This window comes from Giraffa tippelskirchi, chromosome 4, assembly GCF_054371585.1.
Source record: "Giraffa tippelskirchi isolate mGirTip1 chromosome 4, T2T-mGirTip1v1.2.pri, whole genome shotgun sequence".
NCBI classification, from domain to species: domain Eukaryota; kingdom Metazoa; phylum Chordata; class Mammalia; order Artiodactyla; family Giraffidae; genus Giraffa; species Giraffa tippelskirchi.
This window is the reverse complement of record NC_137278.1, coordinates 59703193-59715859: the sequence shown is the minus strand read 5'-3', so window position 1 is coordinate 59715859 and position 12667 is coordinate 59703193. Positions and strand designations below refer to the sequence as shown.

Genomic DNA, 12667 nt, shown 5'->3' with positions numbered 1-12667 from the left:
GCTGTAACTACCGAAACCTGCATGTCCTAGAGCCCATGCTCTACAACAAGAGAAACTACCACAATAAGGAGCCCGCACACCACAACTAGAGCCACAACTAGAGAAAAGCTTCCATAGCAGTGAAGACCCAGCACAGCCAGAAATTTAAAAATAAATAAATAAATAAAATGTAAATATATATATATATATATGTATGTATGTATGTATACACGTGAAATAAACTCTCCAAGACAGCATTTCGGTTTTACAAAGTGATTGGAGACACCTCCCACTTTTATTTGTGTAAAGAATGGATGTGTTTAAAAGTTAATTTTGGTCCTTTTAAATGGCTGAACAGAAGCGCCTGAGGTAGAAATAGGCCTTGTGATTCACCTTCAGTTTAAAAGCGCTAATTTCTGCTTCTCAGTGCCTTTATAACAACTTGTCCCAATCTGTGACATCAGAAAGCAGCTTTTCCGGTGAGGGGGAGGAGAGGAGAGGGCCATCCCCTCACCCTGTAAGCACCCCTCTCCTCGGAGGCTGTCCAGGAGGGAGGCAGAGAAGAACAATCTGCAGGCGACACTGAAGCAGAGGTGCACCACTGGTCAACAATTCCTTCTGACGGAACACCCAGCACAGCCTGTCTCCTCAAGCCCTGGGGCCTGAACGCACCTTCACCAGCCCTCTACACACTGGCTAAGAAGGGGAGAGGACTCGCTCTGGAAAAAGCCATTTGCTGTCTCATTCCTCATCTCTTCCCCAAAGCAGCATTCATATAACGTAGAATTACAAAGTTGGCCAGAAATGGGAACAAAATTGCAATTCAATGGCTTTTTTTTTCCATTTTGTAAAATAATGGTAATAAATTAAATAATCAAAATATTTAGCTGTGTAAACTGGCTTCTGCCACTTGTGCAGTTACTTCTTTTCATGAGGAAGGTTGCTTTACATACCAATAGGTGTTTTTAAAATTATCTCAATGCCTATTTAGACATGCTGCTCCAGGAAGGTCTTCCGGTTTGTTCAGTTGAAATTAATATTTGCTAATAAAAGAACTGTCAGGACTTTGAAGTAAACATTCATGTACCCGAAAGGACAGACTTTCCAATTTTCATTTGTGTGGTGTCCTTCTGCCCCAGTCGGTCAGCGACCACAGGAACTGCAACCACAGCTCTGGCCAGAGTTGGACGTCAAGCTCAGGGTGTCAGAGAGCGCCCTCCTGAAACACGGGACATAGAATATTGAATTCATTCGTTTTTACCAGCTCTGTAGCTCCCAGCAAAAACAAAAACAAGGTGTGGGCTGGATTCTGCATTTACCCATAAAGTTTAAGGTGTTGACTTTAAGAACAACTGTCAGAAGGCAATTGTACCATAACCCATGAGGATAAGAGGGGGCGACTCCAGAGGAAAAACTCAATCTCACACCTACTAAATTTTCATATCTATTTCAGGGATAAATAGATTCTAAAATTTTGTGGCTTAAGAAAAAAAATAATAAAAGTTCAGTGAACACAGTACAGGCGGCAATGCTGAGACATTTCAACGTGGAGATGTGGAAGCAAAGATAGAGTTGTGGAGCCGACCTGGATGTCTGTTTATGATCAGGGCTCAAACCAAATGCTGCCCATGGGATTATAAGGCAGGAGCAATGCCCTGGACCTACCTGGACCTCAGGTTCTCTTCCCAGGCTTTCACTTCTGCCTCTGCCTTCTTTGCTCAGGAAGGCCCACACAGTCATTGAAAAACCGAGATTTTGAAAGACTTTTCAAGGATCGCCAAGTCAATTACTGAGGAGGAGAAAAATGAAAGGGAAAGAGCTGAGCGTCACATGCTAGGGACATTCAATTCAAACAGCTCCTGGGGAGTTACAATTCTCTTTACAGGGTGAACAGTGGGTGCCTATGCGCCACTGGCAAGCCCACAGCAGTTTAAGGCAATATTTTGGTCAGCAGGTGTAGACCTCAAATGAACAGTGGTTTAAGACCTGGATTGTGAGAGGCAGACATGTGCCGAAATTAGACAAGCATTCTCGGGCTATTATTTAACATTCTACATATGTGAGATCCAGAATGAAAGAATGAGAATTATCTTAAAATCCCTGCTAAAGCAGGGCCTGCTTTCTCTAGGCAATCTCAAGCTTTAGTAGTTCAGACAGATTCTCTAGCTGACAATTAATATTAATGGGTAGATTTCACAATGTGGCATTATCACACGGAAGATGGGTGGGCACACCATCTGGGTTTTGGCAGGTATTAGATGTAATCAAAGGGATTACTTGGCTCAGGGAGAAATAGAAAACCTTGGGTTTGTTTAGTCTCTTTCCTCTTTTGTTTGGACGCAGCTCTAGGTGTGCATAACTATTTTCCCCTTGTCCTTTATTTGTGGTCGGGAACATCTCCAGGAGAAAAACACCAAAACAAAATAAAAAGGGATGGACAACCCGCAAAGATCGTTTGGATACGGAATTATGACCCATTTTCCCTTCTCACTAAAAATTCACCAAACATTTATTGCGTGCCTACTGTGGGTAAGGAGCTCTGCCAGGACACCTCCATCACCTTTAGTTCAAACAAAACGTCAGTGTTCACAGGTCTATTTCTGGATACCGTAGGTGAAAGGACACACTGAATCCTCAAAAGATAATACACAATTTCTTGATCGATTTTTGCCCCCTTCCCTCCATTTGTCTCCATTCCCCACCCACCCACACACATACACACAGACATATACACACACATGAAAATATTTAGAAGACCAAGGGCTTCCCCAGTGGTCCAGTGGTGAAGAATCTGCCTGCCAATGCAGCAGACACAGATTCGAACCCTGGTCCCAGAAGATCCCACGTGCCATGGGGCAACTAAGCCAGTGCGCCACAACTACTGAGCCCGCTCTAGAGCCTGCAAGCCACAACTACTGAAGCCCACACGCTCTAGAGCCCGTGCTCTGCAACAAAAGAAGCCACCGCAACGTGAAGCCCACACACCGCAATGAAGAGTAGCCCCCGCTCACCACAACTAGAGAAAGGCTGCGAAGAGCAACAAAGACACAGTGCAGCCAAAAAAAAAAAAAAAAAATTCAAAGGGAGCTTCTACCTCCGATTTTAGAAAAATAGTCATCTAATTGGATTGCTTATTGGAAACATTCAAGGAACTAGACCAAGGAGCCTACACAGGTGTACGTGTTCATTTTCAGTAAAAATAAATGAAGTTGTTGGTTGGTTAACACTCTTGGAGAAGACAGGTGATTAGGTAGTCTCAAGGTACCAGAACCCTTCTGATGGCTGCTGCAGGTAAACGTATCAGTTTTACACTGAACTATGCTCTGATGATGAGTGAGAAGATGGCGTGCAACCCAAGACATCCTGCTCATGAAGAAGCACTTCTAACCCTCCGGTTTCCCTGTGGGATTGTCCTGCATCCCACAGATAGATGCCCCAGGGACCCACAAGGCACTGTCTTTGCTCCATAGTCATCACACATCCAGGGAAGATGGCAGCACCATCACCCCAGCCGTCACTGGCTGGTGAAGCAGATGCAGGCCCTCCTCTGCACCTCATCACAAGCAGACAGGACCACAGAAGAACCCAAGTTCTGTCAAGGTTACTTCTGGGTCTGATCATCTTGTCCCAGGAAGCCCAGTGTGTAGGATGTGTATACTTGGCCGTTTAATACAGGATGGTGATTATGACACCCAATTTTCTGTAAACATAGCCCAAGGCTGAGACCACCTTGTCCCATTTGCAACAGTAGCAAGACATTAAAGGACCCATTTCCTCTTTGCCTTCTTTCCCATGTCACCTTACCACAGATAGTGCATCCTATAGGCATCTCACAAAGCAGCCAAAACAAACTCAGCTGATACCACTGTCTCTCTCCATCAGCTACTCCCAGGCATCTTTTCAGGTGCAACAGGCATACACTCCATGCTTCAATTGAATTTTTATAAAATTGTGTTCTTAACAACATAACTGCATATTCAACTGCCCGGATCCACTCGAGCTCTTAAAGCTGCATGTCCAAGAGGCTAGCAGTTGACCTACACACACCTGAGCACAGGTGGCTTTGGAAATGTAGGTTCATTAAGATTAAATACAATGAAAAATTCAGTTCTCAGCCACACTTCGGGCACGCAATTGTTACATGTGGCTGCGGCTGCTGCTAAGTCGCTTCAAGTCGTGTCCGACTCTGTGCGACCCCATAGACGGCAGCCCACCAGGCTCCCCCATCCCTGGGATTCTCCAGGCAAGAACACTGGAGTGGGTTGCCATTTCCTTCTCCAGTGCATGAAAGTGAAAAGTGAAGGTGAAGTTGCTCAGTCGTATCCGACTCTTAGCGACCCCATGGACTGCAGCCTACCAGGCTCCTCCGTCCATGGGATTTTCCAAGCAAGAGTACTGGAGTGGAGTGCCATTGCCTTCTCCCTTACATGTGGCTAACAGCTACGAAATACTGGACAGGGAAGAGGCCGAACACTTCACTTCCATCATCACAGAAACCTCTACTGGACTGTGAGACTAGAGGATGTGAGGACAGGAGAGGGAAGTTTTCTTGGAGCCTTGCAGAGACGAGCTTGGGGAAGCCAGGCCCCCATGCTCATGGTTTTCACTCAAATCCACTCAAATCTAAATTCCAGCATCTCCTCTGCAGACGTGACACCCAAGCCCTATAGAATTTCAATGGGAAGTGGGAGGTGGAGGTTACGGCAATGGCGAAAAACCTCCACAGTGCAGAATTCTGGGGCAAATTCTTTGCTAATGGGTGGAAGGGAAAAGAAGCTTCCTGGGCAGCCATTCGGGAGCCGCTCGCACTCCCGCGCTTCCAGCTTCTTGACCATGACCCAAGCTCAGGTGGGGCCGAGCTGTGGGGGGTGTGAGGGCCCGGGACTCGGGTGGATGCCCGGCTGGCGCCGCGTGCGCCCAGCAGCCTCCTGCCGTGTCCTTTAGCACAAGGGCGGGCAGTGCAGGACAAAGGCTCAGGCAGGCGGCAGCTGCCAGGTTCGGCGCGCAGGGGCGGCCGCGGCCACCCGGGGCGCCCGCCGCCTCCGCGGCCCCGCGAGGGAGGCCGGACGCCCGCCTTTGTCTGCGCCGCGCCGAGGGCCGGGTCCGCAGGAAGCGCGCGCCATCGTGCGGCCGGAGTCTGGCACTGCGCCCCCGGAGGCGCGGCGCGACCCTCGCGTGGCTGGAACCACCGAGCTTGGCCGGAATCCTCGCGGGGACCGCGGTGTGATCGCAGAGGCGCCTGCTAGACCCGCTATGGCGCGTTCTATTAGGCACGCTGTGTGTTAGGGAAACATGACCACTCTTGATAAAGGCAGCTGAGCCATTGCCAGGAGAAAAGGTAGAGGAAAGTGGACACACTTTTCTATGTACAACGATGAAAAATACCCAATAGCTATGATCACTAATATTTGTTAATATAGTTGCTTGCATATGCATGGAATGGAATATCTCCGGAATGTCTCAAAAGAAACTGGTTACAGTACTTTGCCCTGGTGACCTAAGGGACTCGTGTGTCTAGAGGATGATTATGAGAGGGTGGCTCCTGATTCTTTGTACTTTTATAGGATGTGCATGTATTTCCTGTATGAAACTAAAGCATTTAATAATATAAAGATATGGTGGATAGAATATGTCTGTGGTGTGTACCATGTGCAAATGTGGAGCCAAAGAAAAGTAAATACAGTCATTAAACATTCCAGGTACTGCTCTCTGGGGACCCTGGGTCTCCAGGGTCAACTTATCAAGTGCCAGAAATGGAATTAACCATCATTTTCTATGAAGTATGATCAAGTACAGGTTTTTGTCATCTTGAATGACCCTGTTCAGCATGTGAGTCTCTTGTAGTCTTAGTGAGGATGCAAAATGTGTCTTGTCTCTTTATTGACTAAACTCCTCTCACATAGTTTTTGCTTCAGAAAATATTCACTGGGGGAGATTAGCAGAAAAGGAGTAGTTACCCTCTGGCTTATTTTATTTTTTTAATTTGTTATTTTTGTGTGTGTGGCACCACATGGCTTGGGGGGATCTTAGTTCCTGACCAAGGGATCAAATCCCAGGGCCTCGGCAGTGAAAGTTCAGAGCCCTAACCACAGACCACCTCACTGACTTATTTTAGAAGACAGGAGTAGAGTTGAAGCTCTCAGAAATGATAGTCTATCTCCCTCCAACCCAATCTTCTAACCATCTAACCCCACTTTCCAGCACGGATTCCAACAAATTTAACCTATGAGGCCACTTACCAAGTTAGAGAGCTTCCCAGGTAGCGTAGTGGTAAAGAATCCACCTGCCAATGCAGGAGACCCAAGAGATCTGGGATCGATCCCTGGATCAGGAAGATTCGCTGGAGGAGGAAATGGCAACCCACTCCAGTATTCTTGCTTGGGAAATCCCATGGACAGAGGAGCCTGGTGGGCTAGAATCCATGGGGTCCGAAAGAATTGGACACAATTGAGCACACACACACCAAGTTAGAATTGGTTATACTTAAGCTCCTTCCACTCTCCACAGCCTTGACTCTGTGACATACTTGCAGACATGGGCCTTATGAGATGGCCCCAGTCACTTAATGGGCCCCTGAGAGCATTAAATTCAGCCAAGGAACTCCACATGTGCACCAGGCCTGGAACTCCCCCAGGCAAGAACCACATCATCACCCTCTTGGTGAATCAGGGTCAGGTTCAATTTTATTGGACCGAACTCTAAGCTGGTTCTTTATTGACCTGGAAGTGTTCTGTGGGGTCACGGGAAATGATGGAGCACACAGATTGTCATCCTTGCAGTTGGGATGGAAGAAGTGTGGGCAACAGGACTGGCTTTAGAGCCTGAAGGATCATAAGGAAGACTTAAACTGCATGGTAAATGGGGACAGCTAGAGTCCTGAGAGCAGGGAGAGCAGGGCCAGGAAGGCCTCACCTGGGAGAGAATCCAGCTGGGCTGGGTAGAGGGGAGTATGTGTGTACATATGTGTGTACATGTGTGTGGGGGGGCATGGGCACACATGTGTGGTTGGGTCTGGACAGTGAGCACTCAGGAGCCCTGCTTCGCCTGCCTGCTTGGAGCAGATGGGCTAATCTGAGAAGCAGGTAAGAACTTCTTGACTCACTGTCGTGCATGCATGGGTATAAGTCGCTTCAGTCATGTCCGACTCTTTGCTATCCCATGGACTGTAGCCCGCCAGGCTCCACTGTCCATGAGATTCTCCAGGCAGAATAACTGGTATGGGTTGCCATGCCCTCCTCCAGGGGATCTTCCCGACCTAGGGATCGATCTCGTGTCTCTTATGTCTCCTACACTGATGAGCAGATTCTTTACCACTAGCGCCACTGGACTCTGAGAAATCTCTTAAACACAGGAGGGAGGTGGGGAGGGGAAATTTGAAAGGACAGCAAGAACTTGATCAGCATTTCCTCCACAGTGAGTGAGGGCGTTCTGGGCGCATCTAAGAAGTGCACAAGGCAGGAGATGGACATGCTGGTTTTCCTATTTTCTCTTTACAACTCAGGGTGGTTGTGTCCTTCCCAGGTCTCTCTTGGACCTGCTTCTGGTGGGGTAGACCAAAGAAATTAGTAACAGTAAGGAGCCCACTGCTTGGAAAATCTGCCCGACAAACTGGAATGCACTTATAATCAAAACCCTTCCCTTGGGAAAAGGGCCAGTTCCACACGCAGGGGCTTCTGAGCCAGATCCACTTTTTGAGTATCCACTGCCGGCAGGTGTGATCTTCAGTTTGTTTTGTTGGGATCCCCGTGACGTAGGGGCTTCCTTGGTGGCTCAGACAGCGAAGAATCTGCCTGCAACACAGGAGACCCAGGTTCAATCCCTGGGTCAGTCAGATGCCTTGGAGAAGGAAATGGCAACCCACTCCAGTATTCTTGCCTGGAGAATCCCATGGACAGAAAACTGAGCAACTGACACTTTCACTGTGACCTAAGGAGGGTGGCAGTGGACCCCACTCTCTCCACAGCTCCAGAGAAGACAGCATTTCCACAGCACCATCAGCGTTTGGATGGACACGATCTTGGGAAACCGATCACTAGTCATATTTTCTGCCTTGGTAAGTGGTTAAGATGCCTCTTGCCTGAATCAAAGCTGATGGACCATGTCAGGAGTCAGAGACGTCCTCCAGGCCCTAACCACTCCATACAACCTTCCTGTCTGCTCTCAGAAGAGAAGACTATTGCTGTTGGCTCCTTGAGGAAGACTTGGGCCCCGGTGCCTGTCTTCCAGGTGGGGAAGCCCTTTGTCCTCTCCATGGAGGAGCCAGGAATCTTCAAAGGCTTGCTCTGGGCTCCCCCTGGGCTCCTGGCTCGTGGGAGGCCGAGGTTGGTGAGAATTAATTGTAAAGTGCATTGAGAGGCACAAATGAAAACCAGTCCCGCGGCGGAGAGATTATTACTGTTGGCAATTTGGGTTTTCTGAAATAGCTCTTAGGATTATGACTGTGGCAGCCCAAACCCCAGAGGTGAGCTCAAGGCTGATAGATTTTTGAGTGGCCCCATTTTGCTCAGCCTCCCTGAAGGTGAGCGAGACAGACGGGGTCCTGGGCTGAGCTGGGCTGGGAGTCAAGACCCCTCCAAAGGCTGCAGATGCAAGGCAGCTGAAGGCTGACCCCCACGTTCTTGAGAAAGGGTCCCCAGACTTGCCGGCATAATTTCCTTCTCACTTCACTGTTCCCTTTCCCGTCTGAACTGGCAGGTGACCTACGGGGGAGCCGTGTGCAAATTGATTCGGAGGCGATCGATGGCTAGGGGCGCGGCCCAGCTCGCTGCCGTGTCACTGATCCTCTCCAAATCGATTCACACACCGTTCCTTCTCTGCACACCTGCCACGTCAGATGGAGAGGGATCAGTGAAGTGAGAAGAAAATCATGCGTTCCTTCCTTAGGCCTGTGTTGCCGCCGCCACCGCTGCGGAGCCGCGGAGCCAGTGGCTTCCGGCTCTCCGCCGGCTCTCTGGCCGCCAGCACACACCTTGGAGAATCTGGGGTGCCCCTTCCATGCACGTGGAGAAACAACCCAGGAGGCAAGGGAGCTGCCCGGATCCTGGCCTCGGCACCACCCGACAGAGGCCTCTGAACCACCAAACCACCAAGATCCCCCTCTCCCACCACACACGGCTCCTAGGGCCTTTGCTCCCAGCTTTTTATTTGTTTACTCTCTTCAGTGACCATTGTGGACCAATCTATAAACAGACCACTTACTTGTTGGAGCCAGAGTCATTCAGTATTTGAAGTTAGTTCATCTGAATGAATTCATGCATCCATTCATCCACTGAACCAACCTCTGTAGACGCCCCCAACCACGGAGTGCCCAGTGCTGCCCTGAGATCAGGCTGGCTCCTCAGCCTTCTAAATTATCACCAACACAATCCACTTTGGAGAAGACAGACCAAGCTCTTAGGAGCACCCGAGAATAGCCCGAGCCAACATAAGTCAGAGAACAAGTCAAATAATGGAAAGATTCCTGCAGCGACTTAATGCACACCTCATCGACTTACTGCATTTCTGTTAGTCCCCTCACTGTCTGTTACTGGGCTGCTAGGAGATGAGGAGTTGGCACAGAGAGAAATAGACTGTATCACTAAGCACAGTTCTTTCAGAGCAAGACTTTCTCAATGAAGGAAACAGTGCATTTTACATTCTGGTGCAAACAGTTCTTAAATCCGTGCTTTGAGTCAGGACCAACGAATCCATTAGTGCTGCAGTCCAGGGGGTCGTGAAGAGTCGGACATGACTTAGGCGACTGAACAAAAACACTGTAGGCATAGTACTTTGGCCCCCAAACACTTTTAGGGACTCTGGTAGGCTGAATAATGTCCTCCTCCCCCAAGAGGACCACATCCTAATTCCCAGAACCCATGGACATGACATGGCAAAAGGGACTGCGCAGACGTGATTACACTAAGGAGCTTGAGATGGGGAGATGATCTGGATTACCTGGGTGGGCCCCAAATAATCACAGAGGCCCTTATAAGAGGGAAGCAGGAGGGGAAGGGTTAGAGAAGGAGATGGAGTGATGGAAGCAGAGTTCAGAGACTCAGAGAGAGGTTTGAAGATGTTCATCTGCTGACTTTGAAGACAGAAGAGACACAAGCCAGGATATGTACACAGCCTCTAGAATCTCAACACGACTTTCTCCTAGAGGTTCCAGGAGGAACCAGACCTGCCAACACCTTGACTTCAGCCCAGCAAGACAGACTCTGGACTTCTCACCTCCAGAACCATAAGATAATAAATTTGTGTTACTTGATGCTGCTAAATCTGTGGTCATTTGTTATAGCAGCTGTAGGAAACTAACAAGGGAGTCCACAAAAAATGTTTTGGCTTCTTTTCAGAAGAAAAAAGAATGAATTTTTAAAGTTAAAGAAAATGTTTTAACATTTTTTAAATGTTATATATTATTTTAAAAAAATATTTATTTAGTTGGCTGTGCCAGGTCTTTGTTGCGGCATGTGGGATCTAGTTCCCTGACCAGGGATTGGAAGCCACGATGTGATCCTGCTTCAAGCAGCAGTAATCATGAGAATTTTAGCAATTCTAGAAGGATAAGACAGCACAGATCCAATGCAGAACTAAACAATCCATTTCACCACCAATCTTAAAACAACCATTCTGGCTGCTTATTGTAAATCCTTCAAAAACCAATATTTTAAAATAGAATTTAAAACTGAGCTAAATTTATTTGTCAGAGTACATCCAAGTGACTTAGTTATAATAAGAGAGGCTGGGTCTGGGTCTGCCTCTTTTTCATGCTACCTTCTGTTGTACAGAAATGGGCTTCCCTCAAAATTAATGGTGTTTTCCACATTTATAAACAAGAATTCCTTTTGTATGAGAACCCCCCTTGGAGATTTCTGGATTGCCTAGAAGCCAAATAAACTAAAAGTTTTTTGTTTTTTTTTTTAAATCCTTTAATCCTGCTTCTGCCTGTTCTTGAGCCACTGAAATCAAGATTCTCCCACGGGCAGAGAACCAAAGCAGTTCCTCTCAGCAAACTCTTTGACTTACTGTCCAGGTTCTGACACGTTCCTCTGCCAACAGAAAATAAGTGAGAACTCTTCCAATGAGCGGTGGCACCTCTTCTCATTTGTAGAAGGGAGTGTCAGCCTGAAACTAGTGGCCAAGTGTTTTGACGCAAAAAGCAAGAATTTCAGGCCAACTGCAGCCAAGTAGGCTATTCTTAGATGTGCATAGGAGGCTGAGAGGTCTCTGTGTGGGTTGTTGGGAAGTGGTTAGGGATTTGTGACTTTCAAGTGGCTCTTGAAAAATGTTTAGAGATGAACAAGCCCCTGCGAATCCCATTCATCGCAGATGCTCAGTACCCCCTGACATTCAGAGCCCTTCTCAAATAGCCACTGGTTTCTAAGGTCTTCTTCAGCCACTCAAGTATCAGTGTGGACTGACCTTCCCACTCCTGACCTCTTTATTCAGGACCATGTTTGTACAGTCTATTTAGGCTGCTACAATAAAGTACCACAGACCAGGCAGCTCATACTCCATGGAAATCTACTTCTCAGGGTTCTGGAGGCCAAAGAGTCTGAGATCAAAGTATCAGCAAAGACACAGACATGTGGAAGGGAGTTAGGGAACTCTTTGGAGCCTCTCTCATAACACATTCATTCCATTCATGAGGTCTCCAGTCATGACTTAAACACCTCCTAAAGGTCCCACCTTTTACTACCATCTTTGGGGGTTCGGATTCCAACATATGAGTTTGGAGGAGATGCCAACATACAAACCATGGCAGATGGTAGCACGTGGAGGATGCCTTTGTGGAGTCATGTGGACACGGTCTTCACCCTGGTTGAGTTTTCAGAGGTGTCTTCTGAGGTGGTTGCTAGGTAGCTGTGGAACTCTGGGCCAGTGGTGTTCTGTGGACCTCAGTTCCCATGACTTTAAAATGGATATGGGCCGTCGGGAGCACATAGATGTGAGAGGAGGGCTGGGATAAATCAACAGGGAGTGGAGAGAACCAGCAGACTCCAGAGACTGCCAGTATGCCCAAATTGCTTTACATGATCTCTTGCCTCCATGTAGACTTTTATTTTCTTCTTTCCTTCTGCCTAGACTGGACAGGGCCCTTTTGCTATTTCTTAGTTATCTCCTCCAACAAGATTCTGCAACTCCCAATTCCTCCCTCATGTTCACAGGAACGGCTGGAACCCTCAGTCAGTGCCTACTCTCGTGAAAAGTGCCAGCACCTGACATGTGGGCCACCCTTTTAGAACCTACTTCTCCATTCCCCTGTAATGCTACTTGCGTTCCACTTTACAAAACAGCAACAGAGGGTGGAGAACTGAAGACTTGGGCAGTCTCCAGACAACTCAGGGCAAAAGCATCACAATTGAGAGGGAAGATTTCTGGCTTAAACTACTCAAATAATTGCTCAACTGCGTACTTCAGAATGTACCAGCAGAAGCATTTAGTCTTTCAGCCTTCAGGACATGGCTATGAGATCATCATGGCTCAAAGTCCTTCAAAACACTTACTATTTGCCGAATAGAGGCAGCAAGCTGAGTGGATCAGGCGTGGGGAGAAGAGCTGCTATTCTATTTTGGGAACTCGTGTGTTCACAAAGAGCCAGGTCTTGGAGACACAGTGGTGGATCTGATGTCCTCATGCCTTTGACATCTGAGCAGGAGCTGCTGGAGTCCCATCACATTGAAGAGCCACTTGAAAAGGCTTCATGGTT

General features: G+C 47.8%; 1 long non-coding RNA gene across 1 annotated transcript; it reads right to left on the bottom strand.

Annotated features, from left to right (window-relative positions):
* Window positions 1–236: 236 nt before the first annotated feature.
* Window positions 237–11799, bottom strand: LOC145546384 (uncharacterized). Its single transcript, XR_014082872.1, has 4 exons — window positions 11715–11799; window positions 1645–1768; window positions 1067–1198; window positions 237–561 (listed from the first exon to the last, which is right to left on the bottom strand). It is a non-coding gene; the product is annotated as an uncharacterized LOC145546384 (long non-coding RNA).
* Window positions 11800–12667: the final 868 nt, after the last annotated feature.